Below are 10,153 nucleotides of genomic sequence, written 5' to 3'. Positions count from 1 at the left end.
TTTTTTTCAGTAGATGATTCATAAAGAAAAACATTAGTCGTAAAATTACGGAAAAAAAATTCGATTAACATCTCGTCATGTTTGTACATAAAGAAAATAAATGCTTTATACTGTAAGATAAATAATATGTTTTTATTGTAATTCTTCAAAAATTATATTAAAAGAAAATTAGACAAAAAGAAGCAAACTAATAAAACACAACTGGTTATTCACAAGAAAAGCAAACATTAGCATTGAAGTACAGATTGGCACTATTTTTTAAACATAACAACAGAAATTTAAAGAACATTTAATGGAATGATTTTTTTCTTTGAGGAAAATGTGTTTTGTGATAGCGAGAAACAAAGATGACTCCCCCCCCCAAAAAAAAAATCAAGAGGGTCAGTTAGTAGACAAAGGAAAGGAATTACATCTAAAAGAGAGTCTAAGGAATTATTTCTTTATACAGAAAAATCTTTAACACTACCCGTGAAACGCGAGACTTAGCATCATTCCACATATTTTTAAATCTACCAATTAGACAAGCCAATATTTGTTTAGAGCAAAATAATCTGAAAACGCTTTAAAATAATTTTTAGTAGCAAGCACTTAAAATGCCAAAAATATGTAGTATTTATTATTTGTAGTAAAAAAAAAGAAATTTTATAGAGCATTAGAACTAATAATAATTTTTTTAAATCAATTTTGGTTTGCTTAGCTTCTGACATTTCAACCTCTCAAAAAAAAGCAATAATATAAAAAGTTAATAGTTCTTGCTTTCTCAAAAATTTCCTAGCTGCAGTTTTCATTGTTTACACTCGCAAGTTTAATAAATACCCCTCTGGTATTTTGTTGCTCTGAAATTTAAAAACAAACTTATTAAAAATGTTGAGTACTTCTGACTTTTCATAATTTGATCCAATTTAAGAGCTCATTTAATCATTCATGTGTTAGCTTAATAGAAATGTATGTATATATAGAACTTTATACCTAGAATGACAAGAGGGGCCACAATGGTCCCTTAGGTATTTTGGTAAGCACCCCATTATCTCAGGAAAGTTTGGGTATAAGGTACTCTATGGTAAGCATAAAGCACCCCAGTTTTATGAAGAAAAAAAATCAAAAGTATTTCAATATATATATAATTATTATTCATAGAGAAAAGGAAACACAGTTGTCTAATAAACTAATATCTATGTATAATTGAAATATCAATGTTCCATTTAATCAACCAAATTGAATGAAATACTATAGAATCTTGATGATCAAACTTATGCTCGTTGTTCTATTGATTGTAACATGATTCTTACCTAATAATAATTTAGATTTTCTTAGTTGCCTTTGGCAAAATATTAAAGCTTTGAAGGCATTTTGTACCTGAAAAATATTTCTTCTGTATTTTTATCTAATTGTATTTACAACCTATAACCTTTTAAAGCTATATTTATTTATTATACTTTATTTCTCTTCTCTGCTATTATTACATAGATTTTGATTATTATGCAAAATTAGATGTGTAAAACATTCAAAAATAAACATATTTAAAACGTTATGTAACTACGTTTGCAATTATAAAGTAACAAATACGTTACATTCGCCTTCATAATATGTTTTACATTAAACCATACCAGTCAAAAAATGTAATAAAAATAATTAATACAAAATTGTAAGACATTAAAAATTAACTTTTCACATAGTTGTTATATATTTTGGGTAATAAACAGATAATAAAAGTTTTTATAATAACTAATCATGAAACAGGAATTTTTTTTTAAAAAAAAGGTTGTCGATGAAGTTTCAACAGTGACCAAACAAAATTATCAGATTTCAATTTCATCCCAACAGTATTAGGAATTATAAAAGCAAAATTGTAAATGAAGTTCCAATGATAACTGAACAAAATGATCAGGTTTCAATTTTGTCCCAACAGAATAGGCAACGAACAGAATAGGCAACGGAATAATAAAATCAACAATAATAAACTTAACATTTAATAATGGCAATTAAATTTAAAAAATGACACAATAAAAATTCTGTAATTTAAAATTTTTACAAGAGTAAAAAAATCGGAATATGTGATCATCGTGGAAAATCCAATATCCATTGGCATTCCCTGTTCTAACAATATATTGTTAGTTATATATTGTTACTCACAACACATTGAAAACTGTATATAAGTATGTATATATATATGTGTTGTTGTGTTTTCGTTTTTTTAAAAAAAGGTTGCAAGCACATTTTTTCTTCAGTTCTTGTAGGCAGAACAAACAAAGGAAGTCGTCTAAACTCAATAATGGTGTAATAAGGTCAATGCTTCAGCTACTCTGATTCTCACATCTGGGGATTGATCTTTCAACAGTATTAGAAGAGCTGAAAATATACAAAATGTAAATTTAAGGTGGTTGAATCAACACAGAGACATCGAAAAATGGTTACACTTTCAAGTAATTCAGTAGTTTTGAGTTTTTTATAACAGTTGTGGGGATATATTTATCGATAATGTAAACCTTCATCTATCAAAAAGGAGCCCCAACAAAGAATCGAGTCCTATATACTAGTGCATTGGCATTGTTATTTTGTAGTGGTAGACACACTACAGTACCCCGCCAGCAGAATTATAGCTGTGATAGAATTCGATGGATAACGCTAGTTGATTAATTCCTGTTTTGTAAAAAGCAGGGAGAGCTGTATTAAGATCACCGTACTTCTGAGCTCTGATCATGAGCGATGTTTTAAGTTCACGGTCGTGGTCGCTCTTGTGTTGCCTTTAGCAGTCGAGTGTATTACATTGTATGCTAGGAGGTGGGTAACGACACAGTCATCAGTAGCAAGTCAACAGTTCTAAGTGAACCATAGAAGTAGGCGTGTTCAGATCGAAGTTGGTGTTACAGTCGATATAGGTGTGTTCATATGGAAGTGTAATATTCTGTCAAGTTAGGCATGTTCAAATCACGTTTGAGGGTCACCTATGCTGGGTAGAGTTGTTATCGACAATGTCAACCTTCGTCTATGAAAAGGTACCCCATCATCGAATCGAGTTAACATGTCTTATATACTACTGAATTAGGATTGTACTTTTGTAGTGGTAAACGCACTACATTTTTTTAAACGCAATAAAGGCGCATTTACCTGCACAATGACAGGCAATTAAGTGTTTGCAGAGAATGTATCAGCAGGGCCGGAGTAAGAACTTAAGAGGCCCTAAGCACTTAAAAAATTTCGATGCTTCTTAAATATAATTAAGAATATCAATACAAATAAAAAATATTTTTCCGAAACAAATTTAAAGTAAATTTAAAAAAAAAAATAAATAAATTTATATCACCGCCAAATTTAAAGCTTTTTGCATAGGATCTTGTGGAAATCAAAATTTTGCAATTTATTCTTTGAAGGGTTTTCAACTCTAATCACGATTATTTTAGAACAGAATCAAAATAATTTTTAAATTTCTGGTGTTTTATTTTTCCAAAAAAATTTCCTGACCCGCAAGCTATTTTTTCTTCTTCCTTTCAATACTACAAAATATAACGTAATTTTTCACACAAACTTTCCGGGTGTTCTGTAAAATCTTCCAATATGTTTTTTAAATTTTTGATAAAATTTTTTTCAAGTAGGGTCTCAAGTTAATATTCATGTAAAAACAAATTATCGAACTTTAACAAATTTTTATGGATGAAAGCTCAAATTCAGTACAAAATCGGAATTAATAACCAACACTTTTCTTCTTTTTTTTTAAAAAAAAAAAAAATTTCTGAGAATATTGGGAAACCCATGATAGCTCTCCGCGAATTTTTAAAAGATTTCTTACTACCAACATTTATTATTATTACTCCGTCTTTAGAAAGGGAGTTTTACTTTTCTTGTTTTAGGTGTCACAAAATAGAATTATTTTCTTCTTCTTCGCTTATTTGTAAAACCTGGTGTTTAAAATTTTAATTTACACTATTTTACTTATTATAATCAACAGTTAAAGTTTTGAATTGATAATTAATTAACGATGTAATTGAACCGTTATATGTTGCTGCACTTTGATTTCATTTTTGTGAAAATTATTAACAGAAATTGGGTTATAAATATATAAGTGATAGAATGATTACTTTATAAAGCACAATATGCTTTACTATTGTATTGTATTGAATACTAATTTTATTGTTAAATCACAAATAGCCTATAAAGCAGCCTGACCAAAAAAAGTCATGAGTTTTATTTTAATATTTTGTTTACATAATCTGTTGGCTAGAGCAAAACGATTGGAGTTTGCATGTCGGTCTGACAGCGGGGCGGTGAGGGTTTAAACGCAAATATTTTAAAATGATTGTAATAAGTGAAAGACCACATGCAAACAACGGAAATTTTAATTCTAATCAATTTGAAAAGTTACCTTTCTCTCACTCAATAAAAGACCATTAAATTAATTAAGTTTGAAAAACTGTTAATTAACCATTTGCACTATTACAGGCCAATTTTTGTAGTTGTAGTTCATTTACGTCGCACTAGAGCTTCACAATGGGCTATTGGCGACGGTCTGGGTCTGATGATGATCCGAAGACATGCCATCACAATTTTGATCCTCAGCAGAGGGGAAGGCACTCCCGCTTCGGTAGCCCAACTACCTGCACGCGAAGTCGAGCACTTTACGGTTCAACGAGGACCCATACCGCACACCCTCTCTTCCTACGCAGACTGATTCAAGTGGTTAAAATTTAAAGTTATTAAAATATTAAGTAATTAAAATAAAAGTTTGTTAAATGAAAGTTATTAAAATATGTTATCAGCTTGTTAAACCAATTGACTTCGAGCACCCTTTTTCAGTTTATACTGAACTGGTTTACTCAAAATATTGTCTTAATGCATATTTTAAGTTTAAAAATAACGTAAAATTTTAATGGAGAACTTTTTTTTGTTAAAGGAATACAATTAAAAACTTAAACATGAAAATAAAGAGAGAAAAAAACTACAGCTGATAAATATATTTTAAACATAAAAACTTATAACAATGTGCATCTAAACATGAAGGTCAAATAGAACGTTTTTTGAAAATTGATTTAATATTTTCAGAAAAAAGGTGTGCGCAAAAGTGAATTCAGCTTCGCCATTTTTTTTTCTTCTTCGCAAGTTTTTTGTTGTAACTACAAATCATTAAAGACTTATCTTACGCGTCATTCATAAGAAGGCGGTCATTAACTTTAAAGAAAACATTTCCCACGAAATATCACTCCATCGATATTTGGCTCGCTATTCTGGTGCACACGCTTAAAATTTTTCTGCTGAAGTCTATCTAGGACTGATAATAGGGGAGTTAATCTAAGGCAGGTGTAGGGAATGCTTAATTATGGGGTTAGATTCGGTCAGGGGAAGATAGTGCTGTACCCATAACCGGCAAGAGACATTTTCCTTTGCATTTTTTCCGATGAAAAGAATGAAATCAATATTGAAACTATCATACTAATAGATTAGAAGTTTTAAGTCCAAGATAGCAAAATAAAGTTTATTTTAACTCGGCAAAAACCTTTTCATGTAAACGCGAAAAGGTTTGTTATGCGGTTTACGTGCTAACCTTCTAACTTTAAAACGGGATGTGCTCTATTTTACGCACGTTACCCTAATACAAAACTTTGGAAAACAACCTGTATAAAAACCTTAAATCGAGGTAGACTTAGGATTTTCAAGCGTGAAAAAAATCCTTTAATAAAGTTAGTCTCCAGGTGAAAATAATCTTAAAACTAGGTAATTCTAAGGTTTTTTTTTTCGCAAAGTCTTGTATGTTCAGCTAAAATCCACCTTGCCATGAAATTTTAATGGACAATGCCATTTGATCCTATCGCTTGTGTGACCTCAGCTGAAATGTCATTATATGGACCTAAGCAGCAATACATTTTAAAAAATAATTTTCAATCCTCTTAGGATGAAAGGTTTAAAATTGCAAACTTTGTTTTATTGAAAAAAAAAGGTTTTTAGTACATTTCCGTGACAATGAAATCCCGACGAAAGTTTGCCGTAAGGTTACAGGCTTTCTTGGATGTACTATGACTATTTACGAATCTGACGCATTGTTTCTGTACAATTTCTTGTGATGGATAAAATGAGTCACTTCATTGGACCAAATTGTTCAAAAAGTGAAAGAGCGTTTTATGCGTTAAAGTACTACTCCCGACGCATACTTTATGCTTTACATTGCTCTCAAGGAACTATCTTAACAGGTAAAATGTATATTTTCCGACGAATCTTATAAGCTGAACTAAAAGAGATCAATCACGACACCGGACTGTAAATAAAGCTGCCTTTAACTAACCATGGTTTACGATGTTTCTTTACTTTCTGAAATTTTCAAGTTCCAAAATGTTAACGTCCCAATAATATAGTTTATAATCTATCAAAATTTATGTTTCATAAGTTAGTAATTAATGTAACAGTGTTTNTTGCAATGTACCTAAGTTAGTAGCGAGCGAAGCGAGCTTGGTTTGCGGAGCAAACCATATAACATTGCGTAGCAATTTTCGGGGGTTGGCGGGCGCAGCCCACTAGTAGTTTATAATCTATCAAAATTTATGTTTCATAAGTTAGTAATTAATGTAACAGTGTTTATCTATGAATTAATGTACTTACTTTCAAATGAATAAATTTTCTTTCAATATTTCTGCTATCAAAAATGTTACCTCATTTATATAAATATCATTGTATTTCAATTTTGAATGAAAAATGTTTAGAGTTGATTATCAGAATAACTGTATATTGAGTTACCTTTGATTTTTAAAATTAATTTTCGCTAAAGTCATTTATATGCTATGCTTTGGGGATTGAAGAAGTCATGTCACTATCTTAACCCCATCATACAACTTACCTCTGATTAATCATTAGACTAGGTCTATAAATTAAAAAACATTTATTTCTCCTGTTATGTCAAAATATTAATGTAGCTTAAGAGAAATGTACTTAAATTTATTCAAGTGCTAAACTTCAAGTGCTAAAATTTCACGCTCGCTCTCTGAAAATATTAAAGTAATACGGTAACATCTAGCAATCACTATGTACGCAAAAGACAATAAGTCGGAGCACTATTTAAAGAAAGATAAATTTCTTAGTGATAAGCATTAAAAACATTATAGTTTAATAATAAATTTTATTAAATTCTAAATTCTTAAAATATACATTAAATTTTGGGTATAAGCCAAATATACAACACTTAACACTGTAATTTCAAAATACAACTTACAATAAAGAACTGGATGCAAAATTTGCCAACTGCAATTTTCGATAAGAAAACTGGTATGAAGCTTTTCCACGGCTTCAATATTAATTCTATTTTTTTTTAAAAATGATTTTGATTAAACTTTGTCATGGTTTGTTTGAATCCGTATTTTTAACTTAATAGCAGTTAACAGATTCATTATGGAATACTAACAGTTTTGTTCTAGTGCAAATATGAGTAAAATTATATAAACGATTACAACTTTAAAAGGAAAACTAAACTATGCGAATAATAGTACTGAATTAAGCATTCAAAGAAAATATAAAGTTCTTAAAATGTATATCTAAGTTGCAAAATCCAGGTTTTATTTTTAAAAAAAAAGTTTTTCACTGCATCCAGCACAAAATAATTTTTTACAAAAGAATAGACAAATAAAAGAAACGTATATTTTTATTCAAATTTATTTATATTGTTTGTTGTCGTAATTTTAATTTTGTTATATTGAATTACCGAGAAGTGTGCATTAAAGCTTAATTTAATTAAAGCTTAATTATAAGCTTAAATTTATATTCTGCAATCGAAAATGCTGCAATCAGTGATATTTAACGTTAAACTTTCGGCACATTATGAGGACATTGTTCCGCAGCAGAAACTTGCACACATGAATCGAGAAGTTCCGAAACGGCTGAAAGAGTGTGAAACACGAAGAGAAAGCAGAACGGCCGTCTACCACCCCCCACTTCATGACCCACACTCCCCCAGTCGTTTCGAAACTTCCTATCCACCTGCACACTTTCCTGTTACAGATCGATGTTCCCTTAAGGGCTTTTAAAAAACGAAAATAAGCACCTTTAAGCACTTTTTAAAAACGCTACTCACCCTGATACATAGGAAAAAAGCTAGTAGATTTTACGAAATAATATAAATTTCATGATAACTGCTATATAATATAAGAGTATTTGACATCTAAGGAATTAAGGATTTTGTTGTAATCAAAATACAAAACTTACACTAATAACTATAAATGGTCTGCAATATTTTGCATTTATGAACAACATTAAATAAACTAGAAATGTTTAAGTATGTTAAATCATAACATTGAATAGTAATAGAAAATTTATTATTGATTGTTTAAATTTTTTTAATTAAATTAAAATTGGAGTTCTAATTAAAAATAAACTGAACATTTTAGAACAAAAAAAAAGCTTAAAAATGATTAGATGCTTGGTTTATTTTGAATTAGTAATACTTATTTAAATATTCAAGGAAGAAATAAATTGTGCAAAAACTCAATTTCAATAGGGATTTTTTTAAGGATACTTACTCAATTTCAGGGAATATTTTAAAATGTACGAAAACCAGGAAATTTTTTTTATTAAACCAGTAGACCAAGAGAAAATGGCAAAATCCTGTAGAGTTGTCAGCTTTGTATTATATACAAATTTGAATAAAATTATGTCTCACTACAAAAAAAAAAATCATTATAACCACAAAAAAAAAAACAACTAAATCAGAATTTACTGTTACAGTAACAAGTTAGCATTAAGACAATAAGTAAACCAATCAGTTATAACTTCCTTGTTAACAAACAGGATTTTTCATAGAAGGAAAAAGAGCCACGGTGGCTCAGGGGATAGAGCGTTTGCCTCCCAATGAGGTGATTTGGGTTTGAATCCCAGCGATGTCTGGTTGATACGAAGTCAGCATCCGGCTTGCACAGACAACAATGCTGATGTAAAATATCTTCAGAGTTAGAATCATCTTGCAGTCAAGCTAACCGTGGGAGATTTTCTTGGTTTTTCTCTCCATCTAACGCGAATGCGGTTAGATATCCACCAAAAAGTCCTCCACAAATACAAATTTCTCCCAATACTTGATCCAGGATTTCCCTTGTCTTCTGGATTGGGTTCAAAATTACAAGCAACAGAGTTGAACATTAATAATCGTTAACTCAAAAAATTTGCCTCATCAGCTGTTCAACGACGGTAATATAAATATAAATAGAAGAAAAAAGAACAGCGATGTCTCCGGGGATAGAACTTTAACCTTCCAATGAGGTGGAGTGGGTTCGAATTGCAGCCATGGCTGGTCAATACAAATATCCGCATCCTACTTGCTCCGACCACAGTGCTGATGTGAAATATCCTCAGTGGTAGACAGACGGATCATGGGTTAGAGTCCCTTTGTCATCAGGCAAACCGTGGAAGATTCTCGTGGTCTTTATCTCCATTTAAGGCAAATGCGGGTTAGTTCCATCAAAAAGTCCTCCACTTAGGCAAAATTTCTTCCAATACTTGATGCAAGAGTTCCCTTGTGTTCTGACGACATCGCGCGCAGGTCGTTGGGCTACCGAAACGGGGGTGCCACCCCCTCTGCAGAGGATCAAAATTGTGATAGCATGTCTTCGGATCATCCTCAGGGATGCTTCCCAGACCGTCGCCAATAGCCCATTGTGCGACGTAACGTAAACTGAAAACCCTTGTCTTGCTATTCTTTTTTCTGAATAAACAATTACAGTCAATTTTTTTAAAAATTTTAATACCTTCAGAATCCCTCAAAACATATTATTACTTTCCTAAGAAGGCTACTTATTTAGTTATTTTTAATCAAAAAACGCGTACTTTCGTTTTTACCTGAAACGGGAAGTCACGTGATTATTCGCGAACTGACGTCACATGTCCATCTGCCGTTCACTTACAGTCGCTGTGCTGTGAAAGCCAATACGTTCTTGCTTTCGTTTGAATTTTCGTAATTAAATCCAACTATTTTAGATGGTCAATAACTATCTGTACAAAAAATTGAGCCCTAATATCGCTTAATAAAAATGTGGGTTTAATATAACGTATTTTCATAATGTTAAATTTCAATGATACCCACTGAAATATTGTTAATAGTTGACGAAATTTTCTAGCTCTGAATATTTAAGATTTTTTTTAGTTCAATAAAAAGAGTGTGTGCTATTGCTTATTAAATGATGCGTTATAA

The 10,153-nt window shown here is 30.8% G+C and overlaps 1 long non-coding RNA gene across 1 annotated transcript; it reads right to left on the bottom strand.

The window, feature by feature from the left end:
- Window positions 1-111: 111 nt before the first annotated feature.
- Window positions 112-9,507, bottom strand: LOC122270762 (uncharacterized). The gene is made up of 2 exons (XR_006225986.2): window positions 8,493-9,507; window positions 112-2,349 (listed from the first exon to the last, which is right to left on the bottom strand). It is a non-coding gene; the product is annotated as an uncharacterized lncRNA (long non-coding RNA).
- Between the last annotated feature and the right edge of the window lie 646 nt (window positions 9,508-10,153).

The sequence above is a fragment of the Parasteatoda tepidariorum genome, chromosome 7 (genome assembly GCF_043381705.1).
Source record: "Parasteatoda tepidariorum isolate YZ-2023 chromosome 7, CAS_Ptep_4.0, whole genome shotgun sequence".
Taxonomy (NCBI): Eukaryota; Metazoa; Arthropoda; class Arachnida; order Araneae; family Theridiidae; genus Parasteatoda; species Parasteatoda tepidariorum.
Note: the sequence above shows the minus strand (reverse complement) of the source record. Positions and strands in the feature narration are given on the sequence as shown.